Source organism: Triturus cristatus, chromosome 8 (genome assembly GCF_964204655.1).
Source record: "Triturus cristatus chromosome 8, aTriCri1.1, whole genome shotgun sequence".
In the NCBI taxonomy this organism is placed as follows: domain Eukaryota; kingdom Metazoa; phylum Chordata; class Amphibia; order Caudata; family Salamandridae; genus Triturus; species Triturus cristatus.
Genome location: NC_140591.1, coordinates 1,233,536,991 through 1,233,553,099, shown reverse-complemented (window position 1 = coordinate 1,233,553,099; position 16,109 = coordinate 1,233,536,991). Strand labels below are relative to the sequence as shown.

The following is a 16,109-nucleotide window of genomic DNA, read 5'->3' as shown; positions in this document are numbered from 1 at the left end:
TTATTTCTTTAGCTAGCAATGATGTGTATAAGATTTGTTGCACAAAATAAAGCTTTGAAAGAATGGAGGCCACATCAAACAAATATGCAAATAATGAATTTACAACCATTTGGTAATGTAATATAGCCTTATAGCCTGTTGCCGAGGGCTATACTCTTTGTTAAAGGCCCTGGGTGAGGGCCTTTAACAACCGGTGTAGCCAAGGCAGAGGGCTATAAGGCTATTAGAACATTCCACCCACTAAGAGTAAAATGTTCTAAATTATAAAGAGAGAAATTGAAAGACAAACATTTGAAAGTTGACGCTCCGGGCTTATACCAGCCATTATAATCCCAGAGCTGCTCATTATCTTCAATGGAGCTCTAATCCAATTTAAATGTGAACCCTGAGCTCACAACCTATGAAAACTAATGATAACCAATGGCCAACTGTTTTCTTGTCTTTGTTTTGGTGGTTGCTGTCCTTATCAGCGTGGACAGTGTCCACCAGGGGGAATAACAGAACGAGGAGATGATTGGTTGGTAAGAAAAATACATTCTTGCAGTAAAAACTCAGGCCACATTCTATCAGTTTACTTGAATCCAGAAATCCATCACACAAGAAATATAGAAATATGCATTTTGACACTTTTCATGTTATACTGAATTTATATTACCAGCATTTCCCTTAACCTTTCTCTCGGTGCATAAACTAGTCAAGGGAGTAAATACATGTAGTAAAGGCATTGCTGGACCTATGCACAGTCGAACTAGCCTTCATTCTTTCTGGTGTCTTGCTGAAAAGTTACTCATTATTCATGCAATTGGCCACGTCGAACCCATCAATATTTACACCCTACTCCATCCATTTTTTGACAACGGCACCACTAATATCAGGAATAAACTACGTACAATCACCTAAGAGATTCAGCATGGATAAGTAGAAGTTGAAGCATATCATAACGTAAATAAGCAGTCCTTTGCTTGATAAGCTCATTTACTGCCTTATAAAAAGGATTGCAGATATCTTGGTTGTCTTAAAAAGCATCGAAGATCTGGGATTTTTCAATTTGGAAGAATGATAAATAAGAAACTACAGTCGATCCTTGAGCAGCCGAGAAGTGAACAGCCTGTACTGAGAATGGAGAAAGGCAAAACCAATCTTATTTCGAGATAGTTTCAAAACAATTCATTTGATTTGTGATGTTTGCCTGCCTGAATAAAACTGGAGCAAATGCCATCCAGTTTAAAAAAACACACATTATATAACAAGCAGTGGCAAAGCCAGTAGGTCTGCATTGACTGCTGACCTTTTAGCTTTCTCAATGCTTGTTTTGTGTTGTAAAACTTTATTGTTGGGAGGGGGTAGCTGCCCCTTGACAATCTGAACAAGCATTTGCAATGCAATCGGTCTCGCTTTTGGGACCTTATAAGTATTTAGCCATGCAGCATATTATCCTGGGTGCTGCAACTTCTAATGTTGTTTAATATGGAAGGCGATGGTTAACTAGCAGAAATTTAACAGTTGTAGCCTAAAGAAGGAGTATATACAGCAGATATGAGTGGTGTGAGGAGCAGTGTTTTCATTCTACGCCACAAGCTTGTGTGTATCCATGCAAGATAATGCTCCGGTGAGTAGAGCTGTCGACAGAGTACGTGGCCATTCTAGAGTGCATAGCACTACTAGCTAAGGCTGGGATGTACAGCAGTGCTACAGGGGGATGCACCGAAATAGTAGGGGGTACACGACATAGCCGAGATGCCTATCAGTGCATGTCTGTGCTGAAAAAGAGTGTGCAGAGCAGGACTGGTGAGAAAGACACTGCTATAGTGCAGTGCAAGTCAGGGGTACAGGTTAGTGAACTACTGTGCTACATCAGCAATGAACACAGTGCACTCGAGGTGTCCAGTGGTGCTAGAGCAGGATTGTATGTAGTACTACGGAGGGGCTGCACTACAGTACAGTACTACTGTATACCTCAGTGCTACCGTGGGGAGAAAGGGCAACACTACAAGGGGAATGCAGGGTAGCCCTGCTGTGCTGGGATACACTATAGTGGTATTTCAGCCCTGAGAACTGCTAAGAAAGAAAATTCAAGCATGAAAATCAGGGCAACGGCACTTCAGTAAATCTACCAAAAGTAGCTCCAAGAGCCTGCATGGGGGGAGCTAAGGGGAATATGCATGGTGAGTGCTACAGCAATCAGGATCGGAAAACTGCTGCCACCATATTGGAATAGGCTGTAGAGAGGCATTGGGCATCCATGCATGAATGTATTGGTAGAGTGGAACCGGCCATGTTAAAATCATGTGGTGCACCAGAAGTAGTGTCGGTTGCAGTATCTGGAAAAAGCTCCTGTATGGCGAAGAGGCGTTGTTGCAACAACAGAGGAAGGTGGGAGGGAAGATACAATAAAATATAGGCATGAAAGAAATGTTCCTTCCTAATTGTAGATTCGCAGTGAGACTGTGGCGTCCCAGCAGTGTGAAACACACGCAGCACATGCACGTTGATATAACAGGGGAAGGAGGGGACGGAAGGGAAGATACAGTAAAAAACAGGCATGAAAGAATGCGATTCTTAAAACAATATTTATGGTTTGATGGATAGGTCCTCAATGGTTTTTCCTATGCGCACGGTGAAACCACACCGCCGCCGTGACCCATTGCACCCCGCCCTTCCTCATGCGGATAGGATGAAAAGTTGCACAGGCTAAGAAATAAGCAGTCATGCCGCTGCTGTGACCCGTTGCACCCTGCCCTTACCCCTGCATATAGAATGAAAAATTGCACGAGTTAAGAAATAAACAGCCATGCCGCTGCCGTGGCCAATTGCACCCCACCCTTCCCCCTGCATATACAATAAAAGCTGCACGGGCTAAGACACCAGCAGCCATGCCGCCGCCGTGACCCATTGTACCCCTTGCTTCACTCTCCACATGTAACCCCATCCCGGGTGCCCGGACCCATGGCAGGCCGCAGGATGGAGGCTCCCGCACCCCTGGGTCTGCCAAAGCCCAGGTCTGGGGCCCCGTCTGTGTTTCTGAACCCAGCCATGCCAGGGGAGCCTCCCTGGGCTTGATGGACCCCTGTCCCAGGCACCTGGACCTGCAGCAGGTCGCAGGATGGGGGCTTCCACACCCCAGGGCACGCCGGAGCCCAGGCCTGGAGCCCGGTCCCTGCTTCTGAACCCAGTCAACCTGGGGGGAGCCTCCCTGGGCTCGATGGACCTCTGGACCTGTGACAGGTCACAGGACGGGGACTCCTGCACCCCAGGACCCACCAGAGCTCATACACAGGGCCCGGTTCCTGCTTCTGACCCAGTCAAGCCGGGGCAGCTTACCAAGGACCCTTGCAAAGTGGCAGGCGACTAGCGGAGGGGGCCCCAGAATGTGGGCACCCACGCTAAGGCCCAGTGGGGGCCCCCAGGGCTCCCTTCAAATCCTCTGAACCTCGCAGCACAGGGGCAGCATCGCCTCCCCAATACCGAAGGCTGGGTCGAGAAGCCTGGGCCCTCGTGGCTTGTCCTGCTGGCTCCTTGACCCTGCCCAGCCCTGTACTGTCCTGTCCACTCTAAGGCTCTGAAACCCTCACCAAGGCCAGAGTCGAGTGTTTCCAACCAAGCTGCCCAAAGTCGCCACATCGGCCCAAACTTGCCTGATCGACCAGAGTCCAGTCTTGAATGTCCCCGGGCACAGGCCACCCTCCCCATGGCTGTGAAGCCCATTTACCCTCGCAGCCTTGCTGGAACTCTGGCCAAAAGGCGCAACCACGGCCTTCCTCCCTGCCGGGGAAGAGGGGGAGAGGGCCCGCCAGGCCATCTGGTCGTGCAGCCAGGTGACCAGATGGCCCAGGACGACCCAGTGACCATATGGCCCTAGATGACCGGAACCAGTCACACGGCAGTCGAGGGTGGCCAGGCACTCTGAGGCCGCTGCTCAGGAGGCTCCTTTCCTGGGCCTGCCCTCCTCCCTACCACTTGTGTGGGAGCAGTGAAAGAGGGGGATGATCCCAGCCCGGCCATCTGGTCACCATGCTGACCCCCAGGGGATCGTACACCCGTTCCTACACCGGGTGGCCCAGGGCGGGAGGGGGAGGTCCCCATGCCAGCCGGAACATGGTGGAGGCGGCCTCCCATGGACCGCGTTCCCCCCTTTCTGTCCCTCCCGCCAGCCTGGTGGCAGAGGGACCCACACCCAGGTATCCATGGATTGAGACAAAAGCTTGGCTCAGAGAATGACTTTCAATAGATTGCAGTGAGGTAGCTGCTCTGCTACTTACGAAACCCTGACCCAGAATTAGGTAATCTACGAATGATTTAGCACTGGGTGCGCCATGAACCTGCAGTGGACTAAGGGCGATGGAGGTGGTCCTGTCTGTTCGCGCTGCAGTCCCTAAGCGAGCGGCTCGACGCACCGGCACCAAGAGGCCGGCTAACACAGGCCAAACAAGGCTCCACGGCACTACACTATCATTACGGTTTAGGGGAGATACTGACTTAGAGGCATTCAGTCATAATCCCACAGATGGTATCTTCGCCCCATTGGTTCCTCAGCCAAGCACATACACCAAATGTCTGAATCTGCGGTTCCTCTCGTACTGAGTAGCATTACTATTGCAACAACACATCATCAGTAGGGTAATACTAACCTGTCTCACGATGGTCTAGACCCAGTTCACGTTCCCCATTAGAGGGTGAACAATTCAATGCTTGGTGAATTCTGCTTCACAATGATAGGAAGAGCTGACATTGAAGGATCAAAAAGAGACATTGCTATGAACACTTGACCGCCAAAAGACAGTTATCCCAGTGGTAACTTTTCTGACACCTCCTGCTTGAAACACCTAACGTCAGATGGATCATGAGGCCCCACTTTCATGGTCTGTATTCATACCGAAAATCAAGATCAAGTGAGCTTTTGCCCTTCTGCTCTGCTGGAGGTTTCAGTCCTCCCTGAGCTCGCCTTAGGAAACCTGTGTTATTGTTTTACAGGAGTACCACCCCAGTCAAACTCCCCACCTGCCACTGTCCCTGGAGCGGGTCGCGCCTGGCAGAGGCAGAAGCAAGAGCCCAATGGGGCTTGCCCCCCGCCTCACCGGGTAAGTGAAAAGATTATAAGTGTAGTGGTATTTCACTGGTGGTCCGAGGGCCTCCCACTTATCCTACACCTCTCATGTCTCTTCACAGTGCCAGACTAGAGTCAAGCTCAACTGGTCTTCTCTCCCTCCTGATTCTGCTAAGCCTGTTCTCTTGGCTGTGGCTTCACTAGATAGTAGGTAGGGACAGTGGGAATCTCATTCATCCATTCATGTGCGTCACTAATTAGATGACGAGGCATTTGGCTATTTCTGTACGACCATGCAGAGGCTCATTCTGGTTTATTATTGCTGTCCATCAGCATCAAATCAGTCTTGCTTCCAACAATACAATATTCATTAGTTCCAGAGTACAGTCACACTTAATGCTGTCCTCACAGGAACTGGGATCACGTACAGGCTAGAGATTCCAGTACTATTCTAACAAAATAAATTGTCTTCAAACAGTTCTGAGAAATTTAAAATGTGATTAGCAGGACAGCAATTATCAATATGTGGTATGTAGTGATTCTGTGTATGTAATTATTTGAGACCTATTCATCATTCAAGATATTTCAATAATCATGATGTACACTTCTTTATCTAAAATGTCACATGCACACATCTATAAAAATACACATCTATAAAATGCACATCTAACTAGAAAGTACACATCTATAATAATTCTAGAAAATCCTCACCTATAAATCCCACATCTATCAGGCCTTGGCGTAGTTTGCGGAGTTTTGCTACGCGGAATTTCGCGAAGTTACAAAAAAACTCTGAGAAGTGCCGCGAGTGGCGGAGTGCAGTGCGAACTGCAGTTTGTGCTGGTATTCCTGCCGCTCGGGTAGAAATTCTACCCGAGCCGCTCGCAAACTTACCGTTCACCATCCCGCACGGGGAAAAAACTCTGCTGCACATCGCGAAGTGGAGTTTTCTGCACTCTGCGAGCTCCGCGGAGTGCAGAATACTCCGCAAACTCCGCGAACGGAGCGAAGTTCACTGCCCAGGCCTAACATCTATACTAATTCTAGTGTCAACTATAATCTACTGTGTAACTGTTCTAACCACATTTAAATATTAATGGCTAAACATTTTTAAAACAATATGTTTTACAATAATGAAATATGTGTGCTGTAAAACAGTGTACATCTAAGCATCTAGCTTGACATTTAATTGTCCATGAATACTTGGTACATTTATAGAGTGTCCATTGAAGTAGTCTGCAAATATTCTTCTTGAATGGGAAAGACATTTGTAAACCTAAATCAGCCAGAGCAACATCATTACACTGAGGCCAAATACCCCTACATTCTACAATAAAGCTGTGAAATTGTACAGTGTTACAGTTAGTAAGATCTTTGATTTGCTGTGATAGATCCTGATAATATTTAACTTTACTCTCAAACGCTAGCTCAAAGGAATTCTGTGAGTTTTTATATCAAATTGAAACATCAATCACTACAGCAGTACCATCTTTTGCAAATACTATATCTGTTTTTCGTAGTTCCCCTTGACTGTTTTTGACATGAGGTTCCCTATATATCATCCACCCACACCTTTTTGCTCTATTGATGGGCAATTCCAAAATGTTGTTATGCCTTTTTATCCTTATGTCCTTGGTTTTAGGACATGCACCTGAAATGTGAGAAATTGTTTCGCAAACATATTTACAGTATCTGCATGCAGCAAATGTTCGATTTCTTCACCTAGTAATGGTTTCTCAGGTATACAAAACATTTGCTCTTAACATCAGCGCAGCTATGTATTGATTTTCGTTCATTTTGTTATGCTTGCCGATCCAGAAATTTGAGGTTGGATTGTCTGCTAAATAGTTAATACCATCACGTTAGACAGGGAGATTTGCCCATTTCTCAAATTCCTCTTTCTTCCAATCATATGCTGCTAATAAATTTAAATCATAATTCAGGAATCTACTGTCTAAAATGTTGAGTTTATGTGTTTTGATGATGTTATTGCTTTTTTCATTTATTATTTCTCCTGCATACATGTAGGAATGAGCTATGTACAGATCTGGAGTTTCTCTGAGGTATAGTAAACTACTGATTTTGTTTAGTCCGATTGATGTACATAGCTTTGTTACACTGATGCCTCCATATGATCTTTTTGAGTAGAGGAGACCATCACATGTGTATGCACATAGGTGTAGGGAATGTTTGACACATTTCTTTATCATTTGATCTAAAGTGTTTAAAGATTTTGCTTCTGTTCCTGTCATTTCCAGATTAAATTACAATTTAGAGATCAAGTATTGACAAAATATTTCTATTTTTTTAAGTGGGCTTAAGTGGTTAATTGTCAAGTTTATGAGCCCAATTAGTAAGAACCACATTTATTTTGTTGTTACTTGTGTGGCCGGTGTGTGGATCAAAGTTCAATCCGAGGTATCTCTCACTTTCTCCTAGATCAATATTTCAATATTTTGTTTTTCAAATTGCCATGGTTTACAGTTTTTACCAGGAGCTTGTCCTTCTGGTGACTTATGTAAAAAGCAGGTGTGTTTTTTTACACTAAGTTTGAAACCTGTTGCTTTACTGAATTTTTCAATGATTTTTGTATTTGCACTCATTGCTTCCCAGGTGTTGCTGAGAACTGCGATATCATCAACGGAGGCTAGAGCGGTGATCTGTTCAATGAGACCATCAGAGCCAAATGTGAAGCCCTTGCCGTCTTTCTAAAGATCACATATCAGTGGATCCATATCAATGTAAAACAGCAGTGGGGATAAAGAGTCACCGTGCTTTACTCCAGATGTCATTATTATTTCTGGTGTAGATTCGTTATTCTTACCCTTGAAAAACGTTGTTGAGTCAGAAGATAAGTCTTTTGTTATGTCTCTGCTGTATGAAGGAACTCTGTGCCTTTCGAGACTCCGTCAAATGTGGCCATGGCTGACAGAGTCAAAGGCTTTGGAGACGTCTGTGGACAGCACTGCTAATGAATCTTTTATTTCTGTGCCCCTTTTGTAACATTTTGAAGAAGAGTCACATTTTCAAGACAACCTCTCACCTTCATGAAGCCTTTTTGTCTTGTATTCAGATTGATGAATGAGGTGAGTCTTTTTGTCAATATTCATGTGAATATCTTCATGAGCGCTGTACCGATTGTAATTGGTCTCCAGTTACTTTTTTTTCTTAAGTTCACTGATCGGTATTTGCTGGTATAGGACTAATTTCACTGGTGTTCTCTGAAATATAAGTCACAAATTCATCCATCAGATCCATAGCAGCATTGTGATGCTTTGAGTTTTGAAAGTATTTCTCAACTTCTGAGATTCTATCACTCAGTTCATCAAAGTTTTTGATTTTTGGAGCACGCTTTTGTTTGATAAAGTCTTTACGCCTTTCTGTTATTGCTTCCACTGAAACTTCAGGTTCATCGCAGGAGTCACTTTCAGTGTTATTGGATGCTTGCAGTACAGCCATTTTTTAGCTCTTATCTCTTCTATCTCTCCTTTCTTCTGCAATTTGTTTCCTGTTTTTATTATCAAAATGCAGAACCATCAGCACATTAATGTTTCTTCTATTTTTGTATTCTTTCTACAATCCTGCTAACAGCAGTAGTTCTTCCTGTGACTATAATTTGGATGATTTGCTGCTTGCTAGAGCTGCTAGTCTAGCCTCATTCTGCGCTCTTGGATGTGCATGCCAAGCATGTTGTGAAACTCTAATTTTTGTTCCGAATCTGAGGTCACAAAAGCTGCATAGGAATTGCAACTGCCCTTTTTTTCCTTTGCATTTTGCATAGTGGCATGCAATATTGTGGTATTCGGCTTCCTTGTCGCATTTTGAACAATATGCTTTCAGATAGAATCCTTTATGTTTGTTGGAGACATGCTTTCTCAGCTCTTTGAAAGTTTCCAATATGTCTCCACATAGATCACATTTATATTTGTCATTTGGGTATTTCCAGTAAGTGACCTTTTCGGTGTAATTACTTTTCTCGTTATTGAGTTCATTGTTGACCTCATAAGCATCAGGCAGATTTTCGAGTTTGGATGCAATAGTGTCACTCTTGGCTAAGGAGGCCACGAATTCAATAGTTTCACTGAGGTCTACACTTATTTCTACTTCTGTTGTTCCGGAGGGTGAACAGGGTGCTATAATGTGACGAAATCGGTAAGGAGGTTAATAATTTCTGGCAAAGACAGCACCTCCTTTCGCCATCTAAATGGGGATTCTAATCGCCAGGAACTACCCCATCTGGAATTGTGTTTGATTGCTTCGCCATTTCTCACTATCATGCTCGCCGCCATGATAGAACCTTGTTTGGCCTGTATGTATACACTTCTTTATGCATTGTGTAGCGCTATAGAGGCAGTTACCAGTGGGACCACTAGAAGGTAAAGGCCACTATGACTGAGAAGAGGTTAAGAGAGTCATAGTTACCACCGCTGTTTACCCGTGCTTCATTGAATTTCTTAACTTTGACAATTAGAGCACTGGGCAGAAATCACATCGCGTCAACACCCACCACGGGCCTTTTAGATGCTTTGTTTTAATTAAACAGTTGGATTCACCTGGTCTGCACCAGTTCTAAATCAGCTGCTAAGTGCCGGCGGAGGCAGAATGCCGACCCTGTGCTAACGGGGTGGGGTCATGTGGAGAAGTGACCACCGCAGCTGAGATGATCCACCGGAAGGGCCCAGCCACATCCAGAGTTGCCGGCGCCCTGAGGCCGGCACTTCGTCAAACCACGGTGCGCACCCGCCCTGTTTCCCACCCCAGCCCGACCGACCCAGCCCTTAGAGCCAATCCTTAACTCAAAGGTACAGATCTGACTTGCCGACTTCCCTTGCCTACATTGTTCCAACATGCCAGAGGCTGTTCACCTTGGAGACCTGCTGCAGATATGGGTACGGCCCGGCGTGAGATTTACACCATCTCCACTGGATTTTCAAGGACCAGCGAGACCTCACTGGGTGCCGCCGGAACCGCAATGCTTTCCAAGGCTTGGGCCCTTCTCTCGTGGCAAACCCATTCTAAGGCGCCCTGCCCTTCACAAAGAAAAGAAAACTCTCCCCATCGCTCCCACCGGCTTCTCCGAGATCGTTTGCGTTACCACACTCGACGCCGCAAAGGCGCCCATCTCTGCCACCCCGGGTTCGGGGATCTGAACCGACTCCCTTTTGATCGGCTGAGGGCAACGTAGGCCATTGCCCATCCCTTCCAAGCAGGGCTCGCCCATCTCTAAGGACCGACTGACCCATGTTCAACTGTTGTTCAAATGGAACCCTTCTCCAATTCGGCCTTCAAAGTTCTCATTTGAATATTTGCTACTACCACCAAGATCTCACCTGCGGCAGCTCCACCTAGGCCCTCGCCCCATGCTTCCATGTGCACTGCAGCAGCCCTCCTACTCGTCATGGCTTAACCCCCACGGCTCTCAGCGCCAGCGACGGCCGGGTATGGGCCCGACGCTCCAGGTGAATTGTTACACACTCCTCAGAAGAGTCCGACTTCCATGGCCACCGTCCTGCTGTCTATATCAACCAAAACCTTTTCTGAGATCTGATGAGCGTCAGTATCGGGCGCCTTAACCCGGCGTTCAGTTCATCCCGCAGTGCCAGTTCTGCTTACCAAAAGTGGCTCACTAGGCCGTCGCATTCCAGGGAGCCGGACTTCTTACCCATTTAAAGTTTGAGAATAGGTTGAAATCATTTTGGCTCCAATATCTCTCATTATTCGCTTTATCAGATAAAACTGGGGGCTCCAAGCACGAAGCTATCCTGAGGGAAACTACGGACCTCCACCGGAGTTTCCTCTGGCTTTGCCCTGCCCAGGCATACTTCACCATCTTTTGGGTCATATCAAGCATTCTCAGGCTCCACCTCCCCAACGGAGCAGGCCAAACGGGCCTGTGGTGCGTCTGCCGCAGGCTTTGCGGCAAAATCCCACCTCAGCCGGAGCACGCCGGCCCTCACCTTCACTGCGCCACAGAGTTTTGCTCGGCCCTCCGACTCGGGCACGTGTTAGACTGCTTGGTCCGTGTTTCAAGATGGGTCGATGGGTAACCTACATCGCTGCCGACCCCTGGTGCCCAACGTGGGCCTCCCCGCCCGGTGGCACGATGCGGTCGGGGTGCACTAAGCACAGTCCACCCTAGTCAACAGTCATGCCAACTGCAGGGGGCCCGTCCCTCTTTCCTGCCCCGGCACGCCCCAAGGGATGGCTTGAAACGGTTGCAGGGGGAGTGCATGGAGGCAGTCGAATCTGCCTCTGCACCATGGACATGGCGAAGCTGCTGCCAGGGCTGCCATAACACCTTCCACCAGAGCAGAAAACCGCCTGCCACTCAAAAGCCTTCCCAGTCGACCCGGAGCCGGTCGCGGCACACCGCCTTGGAGACAATGCACCCTGGAGGGGGGGCAGGTCAGCCCGGGTGGTGGTTCCGTGGAGGGGATCTGCCCTCCTGGGCCACTGACCTTCCCGCCATGTTGAATCCTCCGGGCAACCTGCATAGATCCCACCCGTTTACCTCTCAACGGTTTCACGCCCTCTTGAACTCTCTCTTCAAAGTTCTTTTCAACTTTCCCTTACGGTACTTGTTGGCTATCGGTCTCGCTCCCATATTTAGCCTTAGATGGAGTTTACCCCCCACTTTGGGCTGCATTCCCATGCAACCCGACTCCAAGAAGACCCGTTTCTGGTACGCCGGGGGCCGCTACCAGCCTAACTCTGTCGGCGAGTGAGCCTCGATCAGAAGGACTTAGGCCCCCTGAGCGACGCCAAAGAGTCGGTCTTCTGTATGCCACATTTCCTGCACCGGCCCCCGGGCGGGGATTCGGTAAAAGGCTCTTCACTCGCTGTTACTGAGGGAATCCTGGTTAGTTTCTTTTCCTCCATTTAGTAATATGCTTAAGTTCAGCGTGTCGACACATCTGTGTTAAAGCACAAAAAATGGGAAAAATAGGCTATGCTCCAGTAAAATGCCAAAACCGTGTAGAAAATGTGGGTTTCTGACAAACGTCTGCCCGTTCCTGAAAGCTGGAAAGATGGTGATGTTAACACCACAAACCTCTTGTTGATACCTTTTGCAGGGGAAAAAACAGATCCCTTCTTCTGCAGCACTTTTTTCCCATTTTTCCCAAACAACAAATAAGCTGTATTTTGGCCAATTTCTTGGTTCTCTACAGAGGAATCCACAAACCCTGGGTACCTTTAGAATCCTCAAGATATTGGAAGAAAAGGACACAAATTCAGCATAGGATACCTTATGTGGACAAAACGTTACAGGGGGCGGAAGCGCTAACTACCCCAAATAGCCAAAAAAAGGCTTAGCATGGGGGGGCAGGCCTAACAGCGAAGGTGTTAAAAGTCTTTATTACAGAAAACAAGTACATGGACAGAGATCTCTGCTAAATATGGTGGACTGTGGCCCTCATGGCAAGGAATAAATAAGGCCATACACTTAGATCTATATTACTTTTATGGCCACATATAATAAGAATGGTATAATGCAGGTTAGAATGATATGAATGAACCTAAATTACGTGCAGAGCTACAGCCACACCATTCGTCTCTAGTGGAGTTGAAGGGGGGCATTTGTATTATACACATAAAGGCGTTTTCTGAACACTTAAAGGCTAATATTTACCTTTGATTGAGAGCGTTCAATGTGATCACCAGTCAGTAACTCAAGCGGCCAGTGACTAACGTATGATCTATCCAAAGGAAATAATGACCGATCTGAATATAGAAGGATAGCACAGGAACCCACATCCCCAACCGTGCAGGGGGCCCCGAGTTCCTGGTCTGAGGGCCCCCCTCTGCTACCTATCATCTTTGTCCTGAGCCAGATGTTAAAAAGTCATCTGGGGTCCTATCACATTTTTAGGTAAAGCATTTGAGACTTCTTGAATATACTTTAGTATATACTTATATGTGTATATACTTTGTGGGCTCTGGAAATCAGCCCTAGGACTTGTCTACTTCCACTTAGGGACTTTTTTTTCTGTTCAACTGCCTCTATTTAACTATCTTGATAGAAAACGACCAGCAGAGGTCAGTAAAATACCAGAATCACTTTAGCCTTCTCTAGATTTCGGTCCATAGAAATTGTCTTCCACGTGCGCCCATAGACAATAATATTTTTTTCAAATCTTGTATTTTCAGTGATATGACCACCGAAGGCCCTGATTTTATATGAAAAACAGAGCTTTGGACTATACTTTTTCCTGCTGAAAGGCAATATTTCTCCCCATATGTTCCCATACCCGGTGTGTCACGCAGTTTGGTGCTTACTTTCCCTCACCCAGGCTAATATGCTGCATAGCTAAACACATATAAGTTCCCAAAGGCGCGACCGCTTGCATTGCAAATGCGTGTTTAATTAATGTCTGCTTTGGTAAAGGGGAGTCTCCATGCCACCCAGGGGCCCCCTCACTCTTCCTTATACGGTTTGTGTTGTGTCCCATAACACAGGGAGACACACCGAGTATGGCTGCAATGTTCCTTTATTTAAACAAGCCCTTCCTCTTTTAATGGCCTACTTATGTGGGAGATAGTCTGTCCCATGTTGTTGCACTTCCTGTCCCAGGTGCCGTCCCCTGCAAGTTGGTTGCCCTTGTCCTTCCTCTAGCTCGCTGACCCAGTCAGTTTTCCTTTTCTTGAGGCACGCAAAAACGCAACATTTCACCAAGGTCCACCTTAAGGCAGTACCCATCGACTGCCTAGTAAGCCCCCAGCAGAAGACTTGCTAATTATCCGTGTCCCCATTGCTAGGGGAGGTAAGGTGGCAACATGACACCTTACCCCGCGGTGACAAAAATCCGTGTAGCGGCCGTCTGGCACCCTTTGCTTAAACCTTTTCTGTCTAGTAAAGAAGAAGTGAGCCATCCATAAATTCTTACATTTCATCTTTTCAGAAACACAAATCACGACAACAGAAATGCATATAGTGCACATGAACTATTACAAAAAGAATTGCAGATTTTTAACAGTTAATACTAGGCAGCAATGTTACATTTGCTTTCACACTCTTGAAGTGCTTGTTTCCGCCTGCTCGCTTGTTTCTTTTAAAGCATTTCGCCCTATTGATAAATCAAATTGATATTATTTATACATGATGTGGGAGGGGAGGCAAAAATGCTTAAATAGCCGCCCTCCCCTTGGCCTCATCTGCTTCGCGCCATCTGCTATAACCTCATTGTGTTATTACCTCCCTCCTAAGCAACGCCTCGGAGCCTTGCACTCCTTTTATCGGCCTGGGCAGGCCCTCAGCGGGCTCAGGGGAACGGCATAGCTCGGGGAAGACTTTTGTAAACATGTTCCTCATTTCTGCTTCTCGTTTTAGGCCACGCGTTCCGCTTCCTGTTGCCGTGGTAAGGAGGCTTAGTAGCAAGGGCTAGCAGAGAAGGACTGTGACCTCAACGAGAAAGGACTGCCAGTAAAGATACCATTAGATATGGTCTCCTGTTTATTTAAATATTTTACATCATGCCACTTCTCTCTGCACTGCGCACTCGATTCCGATGTGTGCAAGAGAGTTTTAAGTGACTACAACGTAGAGGACGTGATTTGCAAAGTTTTTCCATGAACAAGTGTGACATCTTCAAAGAAATTCAGGTGTATGAGTGACCAGATTTATTATTTGAGGTAGAAATATTTTTACCTGATTTTAAAAGGAAAATCAAGAAACACATATGCAATTGGTACAGTAAACCAGGACAGACACGAGCTTTAGAAGCAAGCCTATACCTTGGGCAGAGCATTGCTATAATGACAACAATCATTGACGTAGAAGAAAGACTACAATGAAATACATTCCTCGCCTTAAGACTGTGGTAACCACTTCAATATGAAGAAACATTATGCAGGCTTTTTGTGGTACTCCCCCAGGGCTGGCTTTAGGGCAGTGCGACTTGTGCAGCTTCACTTGGCACTGATCTTGGGGGGGTGGGGGGAGGGGGACGGGAGAGCACTGTGTTTAGAAATAACATAGGGTTTAAAATTACCTGCTACAAAATTCATTTTGTGTCCAGGCAACAATAAAAATGTCAAGGTAACTTTGGTGATTAATGTACCTTCTGGTGAGGGATCAGAATGTTGTCTATACGCTGGGTTGCACACTTAAAGCAGAATTTACCACACTTACCACAGCATTTTTAACAACAGAGCTAAACTCCCAACAAGATAGAGACCTATTAGATTTCCTACTAACAACGGCAGTTAAAATAATACTCACCAATTGGAAAGACACCTCTAAGGCAACCTTCAAGGGCTGGATCAATTGGGTGACGTACCTTAGAGGCACTGATACAATTGCCCTACGACTCTCTCCATGGAGACAATCATACAGGGGAATGTGGGAGTCTCTGGACAAATTCCTAGGCCCTTACGGTCCGCAGTGAATAGGCCCTTCATAACAAACCATTCGTAGCTCAAGCATACCACCGCCGGATCAAGAAATAAACGAGAAAAATAGTAAAACTTCCTGTATGCTACCTCTCTCTCTCTACCTTAATTTCTTTCCTGCCCCCTTTCACCCTTTCCCTTCCTTCTTCTGTGACAGTGGATAGGGGGAACATCCGAACATATGTAAACCAGATATGTACCGCAACCAACACGGCCAGTTTGGGCTACTACCCTGCAACAACAACGCGAGGCATATTACACGTTATATGTTGTAAAAAAAAATTTCAAGAAAAATATATAAAAAAAAAAAGAAACGCAAAAAATATTTATAATAATAATAATTTTGTCTAGTTTTGACTCATCATAAATTAGCGCAGAGGGTTAATATGCCTGTTGTAAAGAACATGTGCCATGCAGATCGCAGCTCTGTATTTCATGCGGATAGATCAGTGAGTAACTGCGTTTATCACAGAGATCCTTTTGTTACTTGCAGTTAAAAAATTCCAATCCTAATATACTACAGAGATCTATGAACTGTCATCAATGAGCTGCGTGCAAACTGCATGGTAGAGGTTAGAACGTTATGTTTTTCCCTAGTTTTTCATTAGCCTAATATTGAAGGAGGGTTTGTTTTTGTAGAAATATACTGCCTACTAGTATGGATGACGTGATTCCT

General features: G+C 46.0%; 1 pseudogene; it reads right to left on the bottom strand.

Annotated features, from left to right (window-relative positions):
- Positions 1–4,194: 4,194 nt before the first annotated feature.
- On the bottom strand, positions 4,195–11,972 carry LOC146805648 (28S ribosomal RNA; annotated as a pseudogene).
- Positions 11,973–16,109: the final 4,137 nt, after the last annotated feature.